Raw genomic sequence first — 22465 nt, forward strand, 5'->3', positions numbered from 1 at the left:
TTCAAAAATATAATTAACCATAATTTTCAAATTATCTTTGAGTAGAGGAAGATCCTAAGAATGCACTTTTTATTCTTACTTTTTAAATAATGTAAATTTCAAATTAAAGAACTTTTTTCGTGCACTTAATCATTTTTAAAAAATTACTTTGCATTATTTTGTTTTATGTTTTGCGTCAATTAAAATATTGGCAAAAGACAAAACACAGGTGAATAAATAACTTTCCCCCCGTCAAATTAATCGTTGTTAACGCCAAATTAATATTTAATTCCAAGTTAACCCCTTTTTTAAAATTTAATAAAACTTACATGGGATGAAATATACGCCTGTAAAGTAAAATTTCGGAATATTTTTGATTTTATTAACATATAAAATAATTCGATTCTTGGACAATCAATTAAAAGAAAAATTAAATGTTAGATCAAATTAAAATGTAAAATTAAATGTTAGATGAAAATATAAAAAAATCATTGACTAATTATTTCAGTTTTTAAAATATAAAATAATTGGGCTATAAAATATTTATTTTACATTTAAAAGAAAATTTCGAATTAATAGAAGAATTGTTTTGTTTATGTTTTATTTTATATTTCACAATTTCAAGTGGTAATTTAGATAAGAACCAATTTTATATTTTCGGAAAATTCTCAAATTAAAAAAATGCTTAATTTTTATATTTAATTTTATATCAATTTTAAATTTAATAGTAATTAATTTTCACGTGGTCGTTCATATAAGAGCCCAATTATTTTACATTAAAAAACCCAGATTAAAAAAAAGAATCCTTCTTTTTATATTTAATTTTATATCATTTTTAATTACAACTACATTTAATTTTGATATGGTTTTTTGAATTTAATGATTTTATATTTATAAAAAGTACAAATTAAAAGATAAATAGTTTGTTTTATATTAAATTTTAAGTAATGTTTAATTTTAATTGTAATAAAATTCCATGCGATTTTTATGAGTCCAATTATTTTAATTTAAAAAAATCTTAAATGAACAGAGGAATAATTTTTTACATCAAAAATAAAACCTCCGTGATAAACAAACTATCTCGTAAATTTTCTTTAAATGCCTTAAGAAATAATTAATTTGAAATTAAAAATTTAAGTTAAAAATTTAAATTGACGGAAAAAAGTTATAAAGGTGCTCAGCTAGAAGTAACGTTTATTGTTTGATTTTTTAAACCAGAAAACAAAAAATATCTATACCATCCTTTGTTTTACCACTACAAAAAACACAAACCTATTTAAGTGTAATCTTAATTCTAATCTATGTTTCAACAATCTCTGACCCTACCATCTATAAGCATGTGATTCCATTTGTACTAGCTTCATATACATATAGCGCTAAAACATGTTGCATTACATAATATTTAGTAAATAATTAACTGTTATTACGAATGATAGCAGCAGTGAGTTGGTGATACACTGATATTTAAATGAGTGCTTATTAATAATGTAAATAAAAAATTACCGATAAAAAAAATCATTTATGTTAAAAACATGCTACATACAAGTTTAACTAGAAACAAAAAAGATAAGCCTTTTAAAAAAAAATTTTACTTGAAAAATAAAAAGTGAACTGTTATGGATCAGATAACCCCAAAGCAATCGATAATAACTAAACTAATAATGAACTTTTGTATAAAAAATTAATACAATTAAGTTAGTAATTAATTTTAAAAAGCTACAATAAAATGTAAATACACCTGCTGCATCTTTACTGTGTTGACGATTATATAAAATTTAAAAAAAAATGGTAATACAAAATTTCGTACATTGCCTGCAACGTTAAACAATTGTATTGGCTTGTAAAATAAGTCCACGGTGTTTGTCACTTTTTGTATACACAGTGGGATTTAGTTAAGGTGTTTTTCGCCAATTTTAAAGGTGTCCTGCAAGGAAAATCTGTGATTTGTGATGGCGGTGAGGCTTTAGTTGAAGTGTTTTACCTTTATCACAAATTTAACTTATCTCATAAAAGTGTTTAAACAAATCTAAGAGCAGCATGGGTTCCTCATATTTTGACTGTGACCAATTTATTGGACCACGTCCAACAATTTTAAAAACATTTATAACTAGGGATGAAAGGGCGTGAAATGACTTTAGCCGTTAAAACGCCCTTAAAAATTAATAATAATAATAAATAGGGATGAAAATTCCATCCTTTATAATAAGTGTCAAAGAGGGAAATTCTGGGAATAACGCAGCGATCCACTGTTAACAACTCAAAAAACAGGATTACGTCCCAAGAAGAAAATGTGGCGAATTTCATTAAATGAATATATTACGAGCTTTTTCCGTACAACCAAACGGTTAATTCTACTGCATACTGCACACAATTAATATAGATTATAGGATTATAGGTAGAAAATTTTGCGTTTATCGCTCAAAGATATGAGAATTTATGGGAGGAAGGATTTATGGCATTTTTCCGTCAAAATAACCTTTTTAATTTCAAATTAAACTGTTTTTACCTTCAAATTAATCCGTTTTATTTTCAAATTAAACATTATAGCTTCAAATTGTTCCGTTTTATTTTTAAATTAAACTTTTTACCTTCAAATTAGTCCGTTTTATTTTCAAAATAAACTTTTTTACTTTCAAATTAACCCTTTTTAACTTTAAATAAAACCTTTTTAAGTTCAAAAGTTCTTCCTAAGTTCTTTAAAACAACAAAACAACATAGGAGGTGGTTTGAGTTGTAAGCAAGAAAAGTCAAACTCCTGCTTTTGAGAAAAAATAAATAGAACAGACCATAAAATTAAATTACAACTAAAATTCAAAATTATATCAAATTAGATGTAAATATAAACGATTCTTCTTTATCAATTTGATTTTTTTAATATAAAATAATTGAGCTTTTAAAACTTACATGAAAATGAATTACAATTTAATTTGAGATATATGTATTTGTTGGGTTAAGAAATCGTTTCACCATTATAATAATTAGCTTTTTTGGACAAATAAACTCTTTTTCTCGCCAAATTAAATATTTTTAATTTGAAATTAACCATTTAAACTTGAAATTAAATATTTTTAATTAAAAATGAGCCGGTTTAATCCTCCATTCGAGTTAATCCTTTCTTTAAAGTGTAAAAAAACTTGGAAATGGTATGAAATTAAAGCACGTAAATTAAAATTACTTCATTAAAGAAAAAATTGGGCCCTTAGAACACCATATGAAAATTAATCACAATTAATTGAGATACAATTATACATTTCTGTCAGGTTAAAACATTTTTTAAACATTATATACAAAAAATCTTTATTTTTCTTAAATTCACTATTTTTCGTGGCCCGTTTGACCAATTAATATCATTCAATTAATTAAGGTTTTAAGTCGAGATAAAAAAGTCAGTGTCACGAGCGGGATTCGAACCCACGACCTTCGGCTTGATACGCCCCTACACTACCACTTGAGCTCGAAGTCACGATAGCTCAAGTGGTAGAGTAGGGGCGTATCAAGCCGAAGGTTGTGGGTTCGAATCCCGCTCGTGACACTGACTTCTTTTTCTCAACTTAAAACCTTAATTAATTGAATTTATTTTTATATTTATTTTTGCATCATTCTTAATCTTAATTACAATTAATTTTCAATTACTAAGAGCCTCATTATTTTGTATTAAAAAAATTATCAAATACACAACAATTTTTCTTTACATGTTCTATTTCATACCAACTAACAGGAAAAAGCTACTAAAAAAATCATTTATTTTTATACTTAATATTTCATATTTTTGAAATTTAATTTAAATTAAAATTCCAATGGTTTACAAAAGCCTAATTTTTTTTAAATTCTCAATTATACAGTGAATTTATTTTTAACGTTATTTCGTGCCACTTTTAAGTGTTTTTAACGGTTTAAAAAGAAGGGAAGATTTGAAATTAAAATGGTCAATTTGACCTAAAACTAGTTAATTTTAAGTTAAAAAGGATTAATTATAAATTAAAGAGTGTTAACAAAACGCGAATAATCTTTTATTTTTATATTTAATATTGCGTAATTCTTAAATTTAATTTAATCATTATATGTATTAATGTTATTATTGTTGTTTCATTTTGTTCAAAATCCGAATTAAAAAATTTGCAAATGTACAGGAAATTTATTTTTCACGGTTGTGTTTCATACGATCTCTCAGTCTTTTGAATACTTTGAAATAGGACTAATTTGAAATTAATAATGGTTAATTGAAAGTTAAAACGGATTAATTTCAAAGTAAAAAGGAAAATTAGACAGGAAAAACGCTATAGAAAATTACATGGAATATAACAATAGGTAGTGGAACAAAATGGTTCATCGATGAAATCTGTTTACAAGTACCTGAAATTTTGAATTTACCATAAAAAACACTACGGACTTATTTTACGAGCAAATTTTAATAAGAAATGTGACATAAGAAATTCAAATTACAGTGTTCAATACTTTTCAATACACAACTTATACTTTTATATAAAATTTATAGCGATCTTTCTGAGAGCAAATGCCAGTGGTAACAACGGCCTTTTCTTTTTTATTATTTTACGAGCATTTTGAACCGTATGAGTGATGAAGAGATTCAAATTGGGATGAAGGTTATAAACAAACTTATTTCGAATCAAAATAACATCAGAATTCCGACATATTTTTCGCATAGCCGAATTTGTCCATAACCTTCTGTTTTCTTTTGGGCAAGTAAGTGGAAATTTTTTTTTATTGTTTGAACTCTTCATTTCGTTTCAGAACAAAAACCAAAATGGCAAATCTGCATTTTTCCTTCAGTTACCATGATATTGCTTGATTTAAATCTATTGCTACATTAAAAAAAACACCGTTAATCTATTGATATTAATTAATAAATAACACTGAACTAAATTTATTGTTAAATGAACAGAGAGAAAGAGAGTGAATATGATGAAATTAACTGCAATGATTCTGCACGTCCCACCATGTCGTGGCCAAACCCTGATGCCTTTGCAAAAACTGTTTCAAGGAGAGATAAATAAAATTTTTGCAATCAGAATCGTACACAATCATTAAGTTTTAACATGGGATTATACATTACCTACTATAAATTACAGTAAATACAAGAATATGATAGTATAGAAAATGTGAAAAAATCCAGTGCTGTATATATGAAGAGATAAACATCACATCGAATTATTTCAAAATAATGGTTGTTTTTTTAAAAAAAGAAAGTATTAAAAACAAGCCTTTCCGTTGAACTGGTGTGAATTTGAATCTGCAGGCAAGTCGACGGGTCTTTTGAAATGTCCGAAAAAATTAACACGGACAGATCACCACATGAGAATATTTGTAAAACTCCAAATTTCGAGGAGGAATTCTCTCAAAATAGACTATATTGCAAATACTAAACAAAAAGGTACACAATATTAACCAAAAATTAAAAAAAAAGGAACAAAAAGTACAATCATTCGTTCTACAACTTGAACAGTTTCTTAACATTCAATTTTAGCAACAATTTAAAGTGAAAATGCAACGCATTTTTACAATACCAATATAAACATGCTTTTTATTAACTAATTTGTCGATTGTATATACCAGGGGTACGCCGTGGATCTGACAGCAGTACGCCCGAATTATCTTTACGCTTTTTTTTTCATTCCATTTTGAACTTGCCAGGGAAAAAGAAACGGTTTTCTAGGTCTCCCGCCTTTTATCGACTGGTATATACAAGAGACAGTCATACAGAATCTGACAGGTAGAAGATAGGAACCTAGTTTTGAAGCCCAGTACTATTCATAACCCGTGAAAAGAAAAGACAAAAACACCACGTAAAACCAATGATTAAAAAGCGTTAAAAAAAGAAATGTTTCATTTGAGAGAAATATAAACAAAAAGTAGGAAAATGTTAAACTAACACCAACAGTTAGAAAGAAAAAAGAACACGAAGGCTTCAATACCAGGAGCGCTTTGTATATTTTGTAATATAATACAAGCATTTTTAGGAGTGTAAAAATAGACTGAAGTTTTTTTTGTTAACTATTATCAAAAATAAAAGGAAAGTAATATTAAAAATGAAATTATTTTCAGTGCTGGGAAGTGAAGATAATTAATGTAGGAATGTCGTACCAGAAAGTGCATTTACAGGGCTCTTACGTATTGGAGGTAATCAATGTAAACGCCCTTCTGGCACCCACTCCTACACTAAACCGCGACGAGCCCGTCTCCCCTCGATGAGGCCAGGTGATTTCGGATTCCACACGGATTCATTTCGACCTTTGCCCCTTGTTAACATACATCGGCTAAACAAGAGAGGCATTTAAAAGGCATTTATTACGACAAATCATTCACAGCAACACAATCAAGAAAAGAACACAAAAATCACCTACAAACGACAACTCAAAAAAAACTACGATAATAGATTTTAAAAAAATATATAAACAGGCCAAGATATACTATAATGAAAAACACAAAAACATGCTACCAATAGCAAATAAGCGTCCAAGTTCATTAAAGGGACGAGTGCATGCAACTGTAAAGAAAGAAGTGCAATAAGCGGGTCGCACAAACGTATCGGCTAACACGAGAAAATAGTCACATGTAAATCGATCCTTTAAAAGCTGAATTCGTTACGGAGACGTTTAGAAACACGACTGTCCGCATCAATGAGGTCAAAACTCAACTCGGGCATTAGGACATCAGTCTAAGTCTCATGGTGAACAGTTAATTTATTCTTTTTGTTTTCGAATCGTTCCTGAACGATCCTAAACATTTATTCGTAAGTACAGTTATAAACTTTTGTTCCAACAATTTAATCATTTTATGCATCACATTAACACTTATCCAATTAACCCTAATTAATTTCAAATAAATCTTTTCTTTAAAACAAAAAACTTAGGAGATGGTATGAGATGTAAGCACGACCGGCGTTAAAAACTCCAATAAAAATAATTAGGCTCTTACAAGATAATACAAAATTAATTATTATTTGGAGGTCGTGAGATGCGGTCTGGTGTGACGTAGGTTTTAGAAAACATTTTCTTTAACGTGCCAACGTTTCGATCTTTATTGAGATCATCTTTAGGGCCCGGGATTTACAAACATTGTTTAAATTTTACAAATACATATAGGATTTATATTTAAATTATGTTTATAAATCCCGGGCCCTGAAGATGATCTCGATGAAGATCGAAACGTTGGCACGATAAAGAAAGTGTTTTTCTAAAACCTACGTCACACCAGACCGCATCTCACGACCTCCAAATAATCGTCAAGTAACGGTCACTAAACCATTCATTTCAAATTAAATGTTTATTTTTTTCGTCAAATTAATCTTTGTTTAATTTTAAATTAATTCTTTTTAAGTTCAAATTGCCCCGTTCCAATGATAAATTAACACATCCTTTCAAGCATTAAAAAACTCAAGAGATGGTATGAAATTCAATTAACCATGAAAAGTAGCATTCCCATATATTTGAGATATTTTAACATATCTCAAGAGTTGGGCTCTTCGAAGACCATATGAAAATTAATAACAATTACATTTAAAACTATTTAAAATTAAGTATAAAAACAAATGGTCCCTTTTTTTTCAATTTAAGCTTTTGTTAAATACAAAATAATTGGGCTCTAATTATAATTTGGCTAATTACATAAAATGAAATATAAAAATATATGATTCTTCTTTTGAGACATTTATATACATCAGTTTTGTCCAGAAATTTTTTAATCATTATATAAAAAACAAAAAAAATATTTTTTATTTTAATTAAATTAATGAAAAAAATTCTCAAATTAAAAGAATAATCCATCATTTTTATGTTTAACTTTATATAAATTTTACTGCCTTTACTAATTTACTTACTTTTAATTAATTTTCATATGTAATTTTGTATGAGCCCTAATATTTTCTACTGAAAAAATTCAAATTAAAAGAAGATTTTTTTTTAATATTCACTTTTATATAAATTTATTTTCAATTAAAATAAATTTTTATATGATTTTATATAACAAGCCAATTGTTGGCCATTAAAAAAATCAAATTAAAAGGGAATCCTTTCCTAATATTTAATTTTATACAATTTTTTTAATGTTAATTGTAATTAATTTTCGTATAATCTTTTATACGAGCCCAACTGTGATACATTAAAAAAATCAAATTAAAAGAAAAATCTTTTCTTTATATTTAATCTTATATAATTTTTCATTTCAATTTCAATTAATTTTCGTATGATATTCTATATTAGAGAACAATTGTCGTACATTAAAAAATCAATTTAAAAAAGAATGCGTTTGTTTATATTTCAGTTTATGTAATTTATAAATTGAATTGTATAACAAGAATTTTCTGTTGAAAAAATTCTCAAAATAAATTAAGAATCCTTTATTTTTGTATTTCAATTTATATCATTTTTAACTGTAATTATTTTTTATAGTCTTCTAAAAGTTTAGTTATTTTATATTAAAAAAAAATTCCCAAATATGCTGGAATTTTACTTTGCATGCTTTCATTTCATACCACGTCTTAATGTTTTAAAGAAAGAGAATTTGAAATGAATTTATTTTGAAATGAAAAAATTAATTTGAAGAAGAAAAAACGGCTTGAAATTTAAAAAAGTTTCTTTGGTGGAAAAAAAAAAGAGTTATTTTAAATTAAAAAGGGTTAACTTGACGGATAATGCTATACCCTAGGGGTTCGTTGCATCAAAAACTAGTCTTCCATAAAATCCAGTTTGATAGGAAATATTTTAATGCATTAAGTCGATATTTTCGCCATATTAAGCATTACAACAAAAGAGATTAGTTTAGAAAAATTGCAACCAAATCTATCCACAGTTAAAACTTATGTGATGTACCAATTGAGTTTTATACGAAATTAAAGGCGACTGAAGATCAAATTGCAATTATCAATTGAATTCCGTTCTCGAATATAGACAAAAAGTCGAATTCTATCAGAAAGAGAGAAACAAGGCGATGAATTTTTTTTAAACTTAACACATTACTTTTATTCCGTTACAAAATGGAAAAATTTAATGTTTTTTCAAGACAAAGTAACAATGGGCCTATTCACGACTGAGCTAGAACAAATCTATTCTGAGATAACCATCTCCAATAGCATTATTATAGAAAATAGAAGGAGTTTTAGTTTAAGCAATTTTAGTACTTCAAAAGTTTTGTTATGCTACTAAAACTGGGCATTAATTAAGTGATGTATGGACAAATAGTCAATTAATAGAGGCGTTCAAAGGATAAAAGCTGATAGGACTGTTTTTTAAAAATATTTATTGGTTTGCCTGGCAACTAAAACTGTATCATCAGGCTAGATTATATTTATTTATTCATTATTTTCTAGTAGGATTAAAGATAGTTTAAATGAACAATAAAAATTAAGATAAACACTGAAAGTCGTTTGTGCTTAGGTTATCTTTTTAGATTAAAACTTAAGGTCCAGTTCTAGACTGATGTCCTAATTTTTGTTTGACTGATATGGACGTGCACAACGTAGGTGGGTTACGCTTCCTCACTGTTACAAATTTGTTCACTTAACCGCCAAAATTTTCCATGAAGAACACTATCAGTACACAGCATGCAACACAACGAGCAAAAGTTCATTCCACAATTTTTATCTGAAATAGTTGTTTTCTTTTACAAATATCCTTCTTTAGAGAGTGTTAGAAAGGTTTTTTAGTAATATTCTTTCTGGGCTATAACACGACTCGGAACAGTGAGTTGAATCTTAAGGAGACAATTGATGTGATGATATCATAGCCTGGATCATATTGTTTAACCTCCTCTATTAAAAGCGCACTGCCTGTTTATTAGCAATTCACGGCTCGACTGTATTTCAAAAGCAGAAAAACTAGGAGAAAAACAATAAATTTAAAAAAAATTGTTTACTCCGTTCAAACGTTATCAGGGAGTTAGTAGTAGAAACTTTTGCATTCATTTGTTACTCAAGATTTTATTTTGTTAACAAATGAATCGCCAATTTGTGTACAAACATAACAAATAAGATATGAAAGCCAACTTTCGCTCGGTGATAACGTGTTCAGCAAGTTGCATGAAAGCCAAAAAACTATAAACGTCTTCAGGTACGGTCAAAGCTGAAATAGCATAGTCCCAGGCTAGAGATCAGGTAGAAATAGAATCCCCTCTCTTCTGCTTTGAACTTTCCCACAAAGCCTGAGCGTTTTATTAACTTTTAATCACTGTAATAAACATCCAATCACCTAACAAAACAAAAAAATACTGAAGCTCAACGCGACGTAAATGCAAAAAAAAAAAAAAAGAAAAGAAAAGAAAATTGATGTTAATGAAACAATGTTAAACAATATACCGTACAGTAAGGGAAAAAATAATCACTAAGCCACTGATCGAGGGATTGCACTCGGTTCTAACTAAAACTGCAGAGGTCCTCATCGTTGGAGCGGATCTGAGACCAGGACGGAGTGGGGTGGCCGGTGCACGCGTTTGGAGGGGACGATCTTCGTCTAAAAAGGTGCGTGAGAAATCGGTGGGGAGAAAAACTCAGAAGGATGCATCTTCGCATAATCGTTGATGAATAGAATGAGAGCTTTTCCCATAGTTCCGGTTCGGCCGAGTTGGCACCATTGCCTGGTTTACAAATCGATCGCTACATCAACACCAGACGACTCCGGAAAAACCATTTCCACCAACCTTCAAATGGGAAGAAGAAATCAGGAGAAAACAAATATAATTACATTCGGGCGCCTAAATAAAACCAGTGAATAAGCCTGGGTTCAAGCCCAAAACATGAACATTCAATTACATAGGGCTTTCAAGCCGATGTGCCTTCCAGTAATGATTCTATACATATGTGACAACTGAACGACATTCTTGTACGTAGATATTTTCCCAACACAGCCCGATCCATTGGAAACGCCGCATTTCACTAGCCGAAGGCGGTGAATTGTTTCCACCTTTAGAATACAAAAGTATCATGGCGGGCGGGCCTCTGACATGGGTGAACTTATAACACCCTATACTTAGCAATTAGTTCCTATAAAATCTCACAGAAGTTTTCTCTACCAAAAAGAAAGTTGCAATTTAAAGAAGGCGAAGGGATGCTCTAAAAAGCCTCCAGATTCACATAAGCTGTATGGATGTTTCTCAAGCATCAGCACTGACAGGTTCTGCAGAAGCAATAGACATCTGACTGGGGTGACCTTCTACCTTACTAGTAGTAATCACAACCTATTAAACATTAAAAACACAAAGGTTTTATCCGTCAAAAAGAAAACTGGATCTTAAATGAGGCAGAAGAAATGTTCTAGAAAGCCCTCAAATTCCACCTTAAGCTGTACCTATGGAGGCTTCTTCAGAACAGACAGATGCTGCAGAAGCCATAGGTTATTGGCAGTGATCCCTGGGAAACGCTGCAGTCGCAGGCGAAAGATGAAGAATTGTCTCCACCCTTTTGAAGACAGAAGTACCATGGCGGGCGGGACTCTGACAGGGGTGGATTTATAACATCCTAGACGTAGCAATTAGTTCCTATTAAAAATAAAAAACAGCGCTATGAAGTTTTCAATTATTTAAATAAGATTTTAGTCCGTGATTATTCGGAAATCGTGAGATGCGGTCTGGTGAGACGTAGGTTTCTGAAAAACATTTCCTTTATCGTGCAACGTTTCTATCTTTATTGCGATCATCTTCAGGACTCAAAGTGGTTGTTTTCTACGTAATTTTGCCATTCTTGCATGTCGTGTTGAGAGTGACCGAGTATGTGGCAACAGAAGACAAACACTTTGAGCCCTGAGAGATGATCTCAATAAAGATCGAAACGTTGGCACGATAAAGAAAATGTTTTCCTGAATCCTACGTCACACCAGACCGCAACTCACGATTTCCAACTAATCATAGACGAACGGTCACTAATCACCCCACATTTTAGTTTGTCTTTAAGAATACCAGAAGAATAATATAAAAAGTAAACAGGAAGAGGATATAAAAATCGTGTTAAATGTGACGAGGATCCCAAGCTGTCCTCTTCATGTTGTTTTCGTATAGCAACATAGCCGGTTCCATGGTGTACACAAACATCAGTCAAAGATAACGCGTACCGTAAAAGAAACGGGTGAGGGACTTTATCCAAATTACCGTTCTATTACATTCTGACAACCTCATGTGGCGAAATCTTTCTTAGTTATTCCGTTGTAGTTACGGCCTTTTTTATCCCTGTTACTGTCAAAAGTTCAAAGACAAATTGTCAGAACTCCCATTCATAACCTCATGGTCCACAATGATCTCAGCATTCCTTTTGCCTGAGGTGACTCGATCTCACGTCCAAAGCTTCCACACAAAATTTCGATCCAGCCTACCACACTGCCAAAACCTTATCTAGATTTTTCCATTCCCAAGAACACGTCATATCTATTTAACCAACGATGCCTTCGAGCCCTGATGAGGGGATTTACCTCTAAAGCTTGACTTGAGAATTTTTCGTTCATTTTATTTTGGTTTCATCCTTAATTTTTTTACCCCCAAAACTGTATAGAAAAGTTATGCCAGAACGTACAGAAATGAAATACATGTATTTCTTTTCGAATAATACAAAGTAAAGCAGAAAAAAAAAATATTTTTCAGGGAATTCAGGGAATAATTCTCTAGAATAGATCAAATCATTCCTGGCAGTCTAGGAATGTTGGTGCTCATCCAGTTCTCAAAATCAAAATGCGCATTCCCATGCAAGGAATTTCAACCTGTCAAATCGCCGTTCAGTTAATTTAATCAGTCTCGTTCTAGGTTGATTTCAGATGACTGCCACTGGGTAATTTGCTCTTATTGGCAATAGGATATTACAGATAAAGGTCGGTTGGTTCGGTGAGGGACGGCTGGCGGGGGTGGTTCTAATTAAGCCGAGCCCTTGGTTAAAATTCACGTTTTCATCTTATGCCAATTTTCCGGGACGAGAAATTGCAAGATTGACAGAATCAAATTGCTCCGGGGGGGGGGGCCACACCGAACGGAGAACAATTTCCACGTTAACGCCTTGATAAATGACGTCGTAGGACATATCGCCCTATTTGAACATTTTAAATGGAATTATTATCGATGAAATAGTTCATTTCAAAACTTCCCTGTTTCTATATGCATAATGTACGAGTATTTTGAATCAATTTGAGTTTTTCTTCACAAAATTTTTACCTCCGATTGATAACAGCGTTAATATTGCAAGGTTTTCATATTACATTCACCCTTTTGCTAATTAAATTCACTTTTTAACAAATCAAATTCACTCATTTTACAAATTAAATTTATCCTTCTACAAATTAAATTCACCCTTTTGTAAATGAAATTCTTATTTAATTAAGCAAATTCACCTTTTACCAAGTAAATTCACCCGTTTGCACACTTCGCTAATTAAATTCACGGATTTAGAAATAAAATTGGTCCTTTGCATATAAATTTCACCCTTTAGCTATTTAATTATTTTTTAACTAATCAAATTCACCATTTTACAAATTAAATTCACTCTTTCGCAAATCAAATTCATCATTTTATCAATTAAATTCACCCGTTTGCAGACTTTGCTAATTAAATTCACTCATTTATAAAATAAAATTGATCCTTGTGCAAAACAACTTCACCCTTTTTCTAATTAAGTTCCTTTTTTTAGAAATCAAATTCACCTTTTGCAAATTAAAATTATCCCACTACAAATGAAACGCACCCTTTTGCAGGTAAAATTCACTATTTAACTAATCAAATTCCTTTAATCAATTAAATTCACCTTTGTTGTAGACTTTCACAAACGAAATTTAGTCTCTTTGACATCAAATTCACCTTTTTTAAATCAAATTCACTATTTAACTAATCAAATTAATCTTTTTACCAATAAAATTCACCCTTCTGCAAATGGAAGTCACCCCTTTAAAAATAAAATTTGCCCTTTCGCAAATTAAAATCACAATTTTAAAAATCAAATTCACCTTTTTTAAATAAAATTCACTATTTAATTAATCAAATTAATCTCTTTACCAATAAAATTCACCCTTATACAAATGAAAGTCACCCTTTAAAAATAAAATTTGCCCTTTTGCAAATCAAGTTCACCATTATACATACATATGGATTTCATTTAACGCGCTTATATCTCAAAGCAATTTCTAGATATTTGACCGTATAAATTAAAGGTTAATTTAAAATTAAAATAGTACTAATTTGAAATATAAAAGGTTAATTGAAATCTTTTTTTTTAATTAAAAATGGTCAACTTGAACGTAAACAGTTGTCTTGCAATGAAAAGGGTTAATTTGAACGGAAAAATGTTAATTTGAAATTAAAAAGGGCTAACATAAAGATAAATAAGTAGATTTGAAATTAAAAAGAGTTAACACTAAAGTAAAAAAGTTGATTTGAAATGAAAGAGGGTTAATTTAAACTGAAAAATGCTAATTTAAAATTAAGAAGGGTTAACGTTATAAAAAAAACCTGAATTGGAATTACAAAGGTTAATTTCAAATTAACAAAGATCATTTGACGGGAAAATGGTTAATTTGATTTAGAAACGCTATATTTTTGTAAAGCTTGACGGAGGAACTGAGCGTTGATTTTTTTTGGTTTTTGTTGTAATTACAGGGTGATATCAACTACATCGATATCTATTCTATAAACTGGTGGATTTAAAAATTTCCTACGTAAGAAAAACGCAGACTCACAAATTGTTCCTATTTCCTGGCTGTTTCGGCAAGCCTTTTAAATCTTTCTTTGCGACCGAGGTTGAATATTTTCAAATATCTGCTTTTGCGTTTGCCCCTTGATCGCGCGGTCAAGAAGTGTCTGACATTTTGCAAAGTAGTTAAGTAGATAAAGTAGTACATAAAGTAGCTTACTGGGTCCTTTATTATTTGCCATTTTTGCAGATAATACCCTGTCTAAAGGAGAACTATTTGAGTCAAATTGTGATCAATGGAATTAATCATAGACCGTGGAGTACAGTTCATTTGGTCATCAGAAGTTCAAAGGAGAGAGAATCTAAGAATAATTATAAATATTGGAGAATAACCCTCGCCCTACATTTCAATCGGTTCAATCATCTTACTTTGAAAGCCTCTTATTCAAATTTGGCTACCAACAAATTCTGTATGTCGCACTATCTTGTGTTATTGACAAGTTTGGGGATGTCAATAAACCGATAAATCTTGTAGCTTGTTTTTTATTTTAATTTATCTTGATTTGTTTAATGCGGTGTAAGTACGTTTAATAAATAAATTGCTTAGTCGCAAATCCACGGCGTTTCGATTATGTTAAAACAGCCTTACTCGACTACCGTGCGTACACGGTATAACCAAATTTCAGCCAGCACCCGAAAAAAAATTATGTACCGATTATAACGCATAGTTTAAAAACTGAGATCAACATTGTTGATATTTTAATGGGCAATTAATATTCAGTAGAGATGTTTAGATTCTGGAAAAATTAAATTAAAACGAGAAACCACAGTGCTACAAGTTTTTTTGTAATGATATAAAAAGGAGAACTTGAATTATCGTATATCAACTGACAGCATAAAAGCAGACAGTCTGTTATAACCTTAGGTTTAAAAAAAATGCTCGTGGGATATCGAAAAATAAAGTATTGGGTTGTCCGGAAAATAATGCAGGATTTTAAGTTTTCATTAAAAAAAATCTATATAAAATATTCTGTTTACGTTTACAGGATTACTCATTTGTATGAATGTCAACACTTATTAATCCTCTTCCAAATGATATTGTTTGTTTACCTCTGTAGCATTCCGCTACTTGGAAATAATTCAGTCATCCTTATAATGTCAAAGCGAGAATTTCGTACGATTTTCTTTTACGAGTTTAAACTCGGCCGAAGCGGAGCCCAAACGGCTAGAAACATTAACCAAGTCTGGGGCGAGGGTTGTGTTAATGAGTGCACTGTGCAAAGGTGGTTTAAAAAATTTCGGGAGGGAGATTTCAGCCTTGAAGATGAAGAAGGTCGTGGAAGGCCTTCCTCTCTTAATGATGATGTTCTGCGATCAGTGGTGGAAGAAAACCCCAAAACAACTGTTCGAGAACTTGCAGAGCAACTCAAAGTCAGTAAAACGACCGTCGCTGACCACCTCAAGGCGATTGGAAAAGTGAAAAAACTCGAAAATTGGGTTCCACACTCATTAAACGATCGCCAAAAAAATCAGCGCTTTGATGTTTGTGCATCACTTCTTTGTCGAAACAAAAATGACCCATTTCTGGCCAGAATTGTTACATGTGACGAAAAGTGGATTCTCTACGATAACACTAGACGTTCTGGACAGTGGCTCGACAAAGGAGAAGCTCCAATACATTTTCCAAAGCCCCCAACTCATCAAAAAAAGGTAATGGTTACGGTATGGTGGGCTTCATTTGGTTTAATACACTACAGCTTCTTAAATCCTGGCGAAACCATCAATGCTGAATCATACTGTAACCAAATTAATACCATGCATCAGAAATTGGCAGTAATGAAGCCCTCTTTGGTCAATCGGAAAGGGCCCATTTTGTTGCATGACAACGCTCGACCACATGTGTCACGTGTAACGTCACAAAAATTATTGGAGCTTGGCTATGAAACTTTGCCTCACCCACCCTACTCTCCGGACCTCTCGCCTACTGACTACCATTTTTTTAGACACCTGGACCACTACTTACAACACATAATATTCAAAAATCAAACGGAACTGGAAAATGCATTTATTGACTTTATCAATTCTAAAAATTCTGAATTCTACTCAGACGGAATTAATAAGTTACCAACACGTTGGGAGAAATGTATTGAGAGTATGGGAAATTATTTTGATTAAAGAACATTGCTTTAAAGTAACTAGTTTCTTTTTTTTTGTTTAATACCAAAATCCTGCATTATTTTCCGGACAACCCAATAATAAAGTGCGAAATGCTGGTACTGGACCTGACTTGATTGACCAGTAAACTTCCCACGGTACATATTAGAAAGGAAAACGTGCCGAATATAAAAATATCCACGATTAACAATATTTAAAGACGGTTCCATAAAAAAAAGTAACAAAAACAAATAGATTTTAGCAAAGCGGAATATGTTTGTTTGTTCAATGAGAGGTGTAACATAAAACTAAATATCTAGCTAAAATAAATAAAAAAATGTGTGAACAAAAACTTAAAAATAAACCAAATTGCAATAAATTATCATCATTAAAAAAAATCCATCCATAAAATGTTTAATTAATGAATAGAGTTATTATAATAAGTGTATAGTTACCAAGGTGATGATGGTTTTTGAAGTATTATTTTTAATATAATACGACAAATTCTTCTTGGGCAGTCTAGGTGTCAATTGTTGGCGATGACTGAGATACCACCAGCTGTGTTCACTCGTACTCACAGAGAACTCAGGGTGGTACCCTGTCATAGCCCAACGAATATCCTCCGGTTCTCCTTCGATCTCGACCACTTGGATTAGCATTTTCATACAAAAGGGATATGTTTTTTTTAAGGATCCTGTTAATGGTTCTTAACCTAAGAGCCCGCCCAAAGGGTGATGAATTTTCATCTTGTGAAAGGGTAGAAAAATGTAAAAAAATGTAATTGTGCACATTTTTTTAATATTTTCCGCCCTTTTTTAGACGAATTTATATTTTTTTGAACTCACGCCCGAAGCCAAATGCACAACTAGAGTTTAAACTTTAGAAGCTTCACTCTTCATCTATCGCTTCAGGTGGGTTTTTTAAAATTTAAATTTAATAAGCGTACAATTTTCTTTTGCCATTTTTTTGTTTTTAATTTTATGTGGCATTTTGATATACGACCTCTCGATTGGCCCATTCTAAGAGAGCCAATGATTAACATGATATAGATAAAATAAATAGATTATAATTTTTAAAAAAAATTTCAGAAATAAATAAGAGCCAAAAATGAAAGCTTGATAATTTCTTTTATGTTGTAAAATTTAACGAATTATTCGTTTGAACATGCAATTCAATATGTACTAATTAAAAATAAACCATTTTTATAAGACCAAAATATATTGCTTTCGGAAATATTATCTGACTAAATGAAAAAAAATTTAATTTTCTTAACTTGCAATTCAAATTCATGTTGGGAATATAAGCGAACAGTTCTGTCTCGGAATGTTATGTTCAGGAACCGTTCTCATAAAGTTTTCCCATTTTCGTTAGTGACTCCAGTCGATAAATATAATCAAAATTGGATGCGCATATCGACAGGAAGAGGGATCGGCGGACCCCCCGTCTTGCGAAGCGCGTTAGATTAAAACCAGCAATACTTTCCGGTCGGAGTGGAAGTGGCTTTCAACGATAAGGCGAAATGTTCGTACTCACTCTTTATCACCGCTTCGCCGTGTGTCGTATCAGGGCTGTAAAAAAAAATCATGTTAGCGAAATGGAATTATAAAAAAAAAATCGCTAATGTTCAAGCCTTGCGCTTGTACGTCAAGTGTAAAAAAGAATCGGAGAGAGTCTGACAATAATTTTTGCTAAAGTGATAGATCTTTTTAATAGATACGGCGATAAGGCGGACGGGGATGACCAATCCGACTACAGTACAAATAAGCTGTTCCTCGTTTTATATAGTATAGAATTGTATGCCGTCACCTCGACGGTTGGAAATCCGGTAAACCAACGAGGCAATAGACCTTATTACGGACATAGGACGTTTACTGCACGGTTTTTGGTGGCCTAGAGGAGGACCACTTGGTAAATCGAAACTGTTGCTCAGGCAACTGCTAGCCACGTCAGCAGTTCTATTTTGATTAACCAAGCACAATTAGTTAGTACGAAGTGACCTCTTGGTCAGTCAACTATGTGGACTTAAGATTATTAGTTTCCATTCTTCACCATTGTCCGTCAGACAGCGAGCCCGACAATGTAATGAACCGCATCCATTGACTGAAAACGTCATTTCACATTTAGTGATAATAAAACGAAAATTCTCTAGGAACCTTAGTTAATTTCAAATTCAACGACCATCAACAATTTTAAAATGGGTTAATTGTTTTAATTTCATCTGTCACATACTGGAACAGCTGAATATGCGAAAACGTCAATAATCCATTTATGAGTTAACACTAATAGTTGATAATCCGCCTCAGCCAGCATAGGACATCGCAACAACAGAGAACATGACACTTTTTTCTTGACACTTTTTTCTTCTTCCTGGTAACACCTACACAGCCTTTTTGCAGTTACGAGTATATACACCGTAGTCTGCTGTGTCCAGTCAGCAGTTCTTGGATGAACCTGTTTACAAGCTAGAATAAGATCCTATTGAACCGATTACTACTTAACCAATTGCCCAATGGACCGTTTTTTTCTGGAGTTTTGGAATGGAGCAAAAGTGTTCAAGGTCGATAGGTGTCTTCATCGAGCAGTCCTTGGCCAATTTGTCGCCTACTCGTTCCTCTGCCCTGTATGACATGGAACCAAACAAGGGTAATTTTGTTGTTGTTCTCAATGTCTGCAGTGCCATGATGCAATCCCAAACGGCTCTTGACTCCATTACAAACGAGATGGCTTCACTGCTGCTGGCTGTCCTGTAGATGGCTTTCATCGCTAGCACCTAACCTTCTTGTCTCCTCATCAATGTGTTCAATACTAGTTTTCGAATTGTACGTGGGAAAGACATTCATGAACGATGAAGACCTTGAGATCATACCCTGAGCCCGATACCATGCTCTACGAGCTCCTCTTAACGACTTGTATTTTATTATCTCGAGCTCCATACCATGTACCCGATCCCAAAGCTTTTTTAACGTGTATCTTCAGGGAGGCTTTTTCTATTCCAGGAGGCTAGGTCTTCGCACCAACAGAGATGTTTCGCTGTTTATTCTTCTTGGCAATATCTGTACAGGTTACTTCTAGTTCTATATGCAGTTCTGGTGTTGTTCTCATTGGAACAGTGTACAATAACTTGTCCAATAATTGATCCATTTGAGTCCAATTGATAAATGAATTTTAGTACTTTTTTCCAATAGATCAGCCTGACCCATGCCTTACCCTTTCCCAGTCTGCTTTCTCGAATATTTTGAACATGCTAGTAGACTATGCAGCCAGTCCCTGCATTACGATGTCAATTGTGTCTCTAGTCTCCTTCGATGAAGATGGTGGTAGATTCAGGAGTACTTGAAGGGGGGGTCGATCTCAATGCTCCATTCCAGGCATGCTACTTTCCGAGCAATACTGAGGATCCTGACCGTTCCTAATGTCCACCAAACCACCAAATAACCATTTTTGGATTTGATATCTAGATTTTACCATAATAGCGGAAGACTGGCCAATTCACAGTGTGAATATTACGGAATTTTGATATGGAGTTATACATTTTTCCTCGGCTGCCTGATCACGAAGCGCACACTAATTGTCACGGAATGCAATTATTGAAAAAAGTTATTGAAGGTTCAAATACAAAAGTAATCGCGGGTAAACCTAAAGCGTTCGAGAATATTAAAGAGCACGAATAAAAAGAAAACTTCCGTGCCAACGATAAATCAAAATGTTCCTTTGACCTTTTTCTCTTATCCTTGGCCTTTTAAAGGTAAAACCGATTGTACAATTTGGTTTCGTCCTTTACGAGTTTTCGGTACAACAGGTCGACTGCACTATTTTAATCTGGGGTTATTAACCAGGTAAACGAATAATAGTAAATCGAATGTTTTTACGCCCAGTTCAGTTGAAAAAGTGGAGTAGAAGGAGGTGAACTCTGCCATTTATATTTAATATTATTAAAAAACAAAATATCTGGTTAATACAAGCTTCCTAGGCAGAATATATTTATAATCACTTTCTTGATTTAGGCGTTTAAAAATCATTTCGTTATTTTTTTGTATAATCTTTCGTGTCTCTCATTACCCAAGCCAAACAGGGTTTTTTTCCTGTGGGAGAGGTAAGAAATTCCACGGGCGACGGTGTGCTGGAACGCACTGCGAACCTGACGCCATCGCCAATCTGGTACAGCAGTCGCCCTCCTTTTTTATTGTCATTCTATATCCAACGGTAAGTCCTTTGAAATAATTTTATTATATTATCATTTAACCCAGTACAACTCTGTAGGCTGTTTGAAAATATAACCAATAATTTTAATTAAAAAACAATAAAAGTGCATCATTTTTAAACATTTGATAGTTTTTGGCACAGAGGCCGTATTTCTAATACGACAACTAATAATTTTCCTAATGCATCTAATCAAAATAATCGCTGTCTGTCTGAAAATCCGCCGTTTTCACGTTCGTCTTCGAAGGTCTATCTCAACGATCACTCATTAGACCCACACTCTTTTTTGAATACACGATCGACTTCTCACGTTCGAATATATAAATTATGGGACTGCTGTATGCAGTTCAAGGCACTTTCCACATCTTTAACCGTTAGTTTTTTTCTTTAAATAAACGATGGTTTTTCCCAATAGATATTCCCAAAAATGATTTTTTTTCATATATTTGCGTAAATATCTCAGAAATGTTATTAAACCATACTAACAAGAGTAAAACTAATTTTTCTAAAACTAAAAAAAATTAGAAGGTTTTTGAAAAAATATTGTCTTTTGGTAAAGTTTTGAATTTTTTCTTCAGCTCGTTTTGGCTATTTTTTAAACTTCCCGTCTGGTCTATAAAAGCACTATATACACACAAATAAAAAAGAGAAATTAATCAAATATGTCCTCTAGTTTTAGAGAAAACGTGTTTAAATATTGAAAAAACAACTTTCAAGAAAAAGCGATTTTTTTAAATAGAGGTTTTTTGGTGTTTGAACAGAATTTACGAAAATTTTTATGCCTCGGTCGATACCTGGTATCAAAAATTGATTTTACCACGGGTGCAGTACTCCTTAATACAAGCCAACATCAAATATTTTATGTTTAAAAAAAATTCTCAAATTAAATGAAGAAAATGTTTTTTTATATATTCACATCTATATAATTATTAATTTGCACTGAAATTTTCACATCGTCTTTTGCATACGAGTTTAAATATTTTATAAAATTTTAAACTTGTTAAATTAAAAGACATATCCTTTATATTTATATTTAAATTTATATAATTTTTAATTGTAACTGTAATTAATTTTCATGTGATCAATTTTAAGAGCCAATTAAATTAATATTTTAAAAAATCAATTACCCAGGAATTTTACTTTATTAGTATATATTTCATACCATCTCCTAAGTTTAATGCTTTAAAAAAAAGGTTTAATTTGAATTTAAAAAGAAGTAATTTGAAGTAAAAAAAGTTAATTTATAGTTAAAAAGGGTTAATTTACGGAAAAACGCACTCGGGGGCGTTGGGTGGCATGGGCCAACCAGCCGTTTAAAATTAAAAGCTTGCCAATTTCAAAACTAAATTAAAATACTTGTATTTATCAAAATTACAAAAAATTCTTATAGGAAAACCTGCCGAATGACTTCTGATATATGGTTGACATATGATAAAGTTGATAGGCATTGAACTAAATTTTTAAATTGTCTACAAGCGATTAAAATATCATCCGAATATAATAGAGTGATGCCAATCCTTAGAA

The 22465-nt window shown here is 31.8% G+C and overlaps 1 long non-coding RNA gene across 2 annotated transcripts in view; it reads right to left on the reverse strand.

Moving 5' to 3' along the window:
- Positions 1–17841: 17841 nt before the first annotated feature.
- Positions 17842–22465, reverse strand: part of LOC106661147 — a 78212-nt gene continuing 73588 nt past the window's right edge. The window contains exon 4 of one of the 2 annotated variants that reach the window (XR_002910921.1): positions 17842–18309. This is a non-coding gene — a long non-coding RNA (uncharacterized LOC106661147). The remainder of the gene's footprint in view (positions 18310–22465) is intronic. The other variant, XR_001339636.2, reaches the window with a different exon arrangement.

The sequence above is a fragment of the Cimex lectularius genome, unplaced genomic scaffold, assembly GCF_000648675.2.
Source record: "Cimex lectularius strain Harlan isolate CLEC.00 unplaced genomic scaffold, Clec_2.1 scaffold60, whole genome shotgun sequence".
Taxonomy (NCBI): Eukaryota; Metazoa; Arthropoda; class Insecta; order Hemiptera; family Cimicidae; genus Cimex; species Cimex lectularius.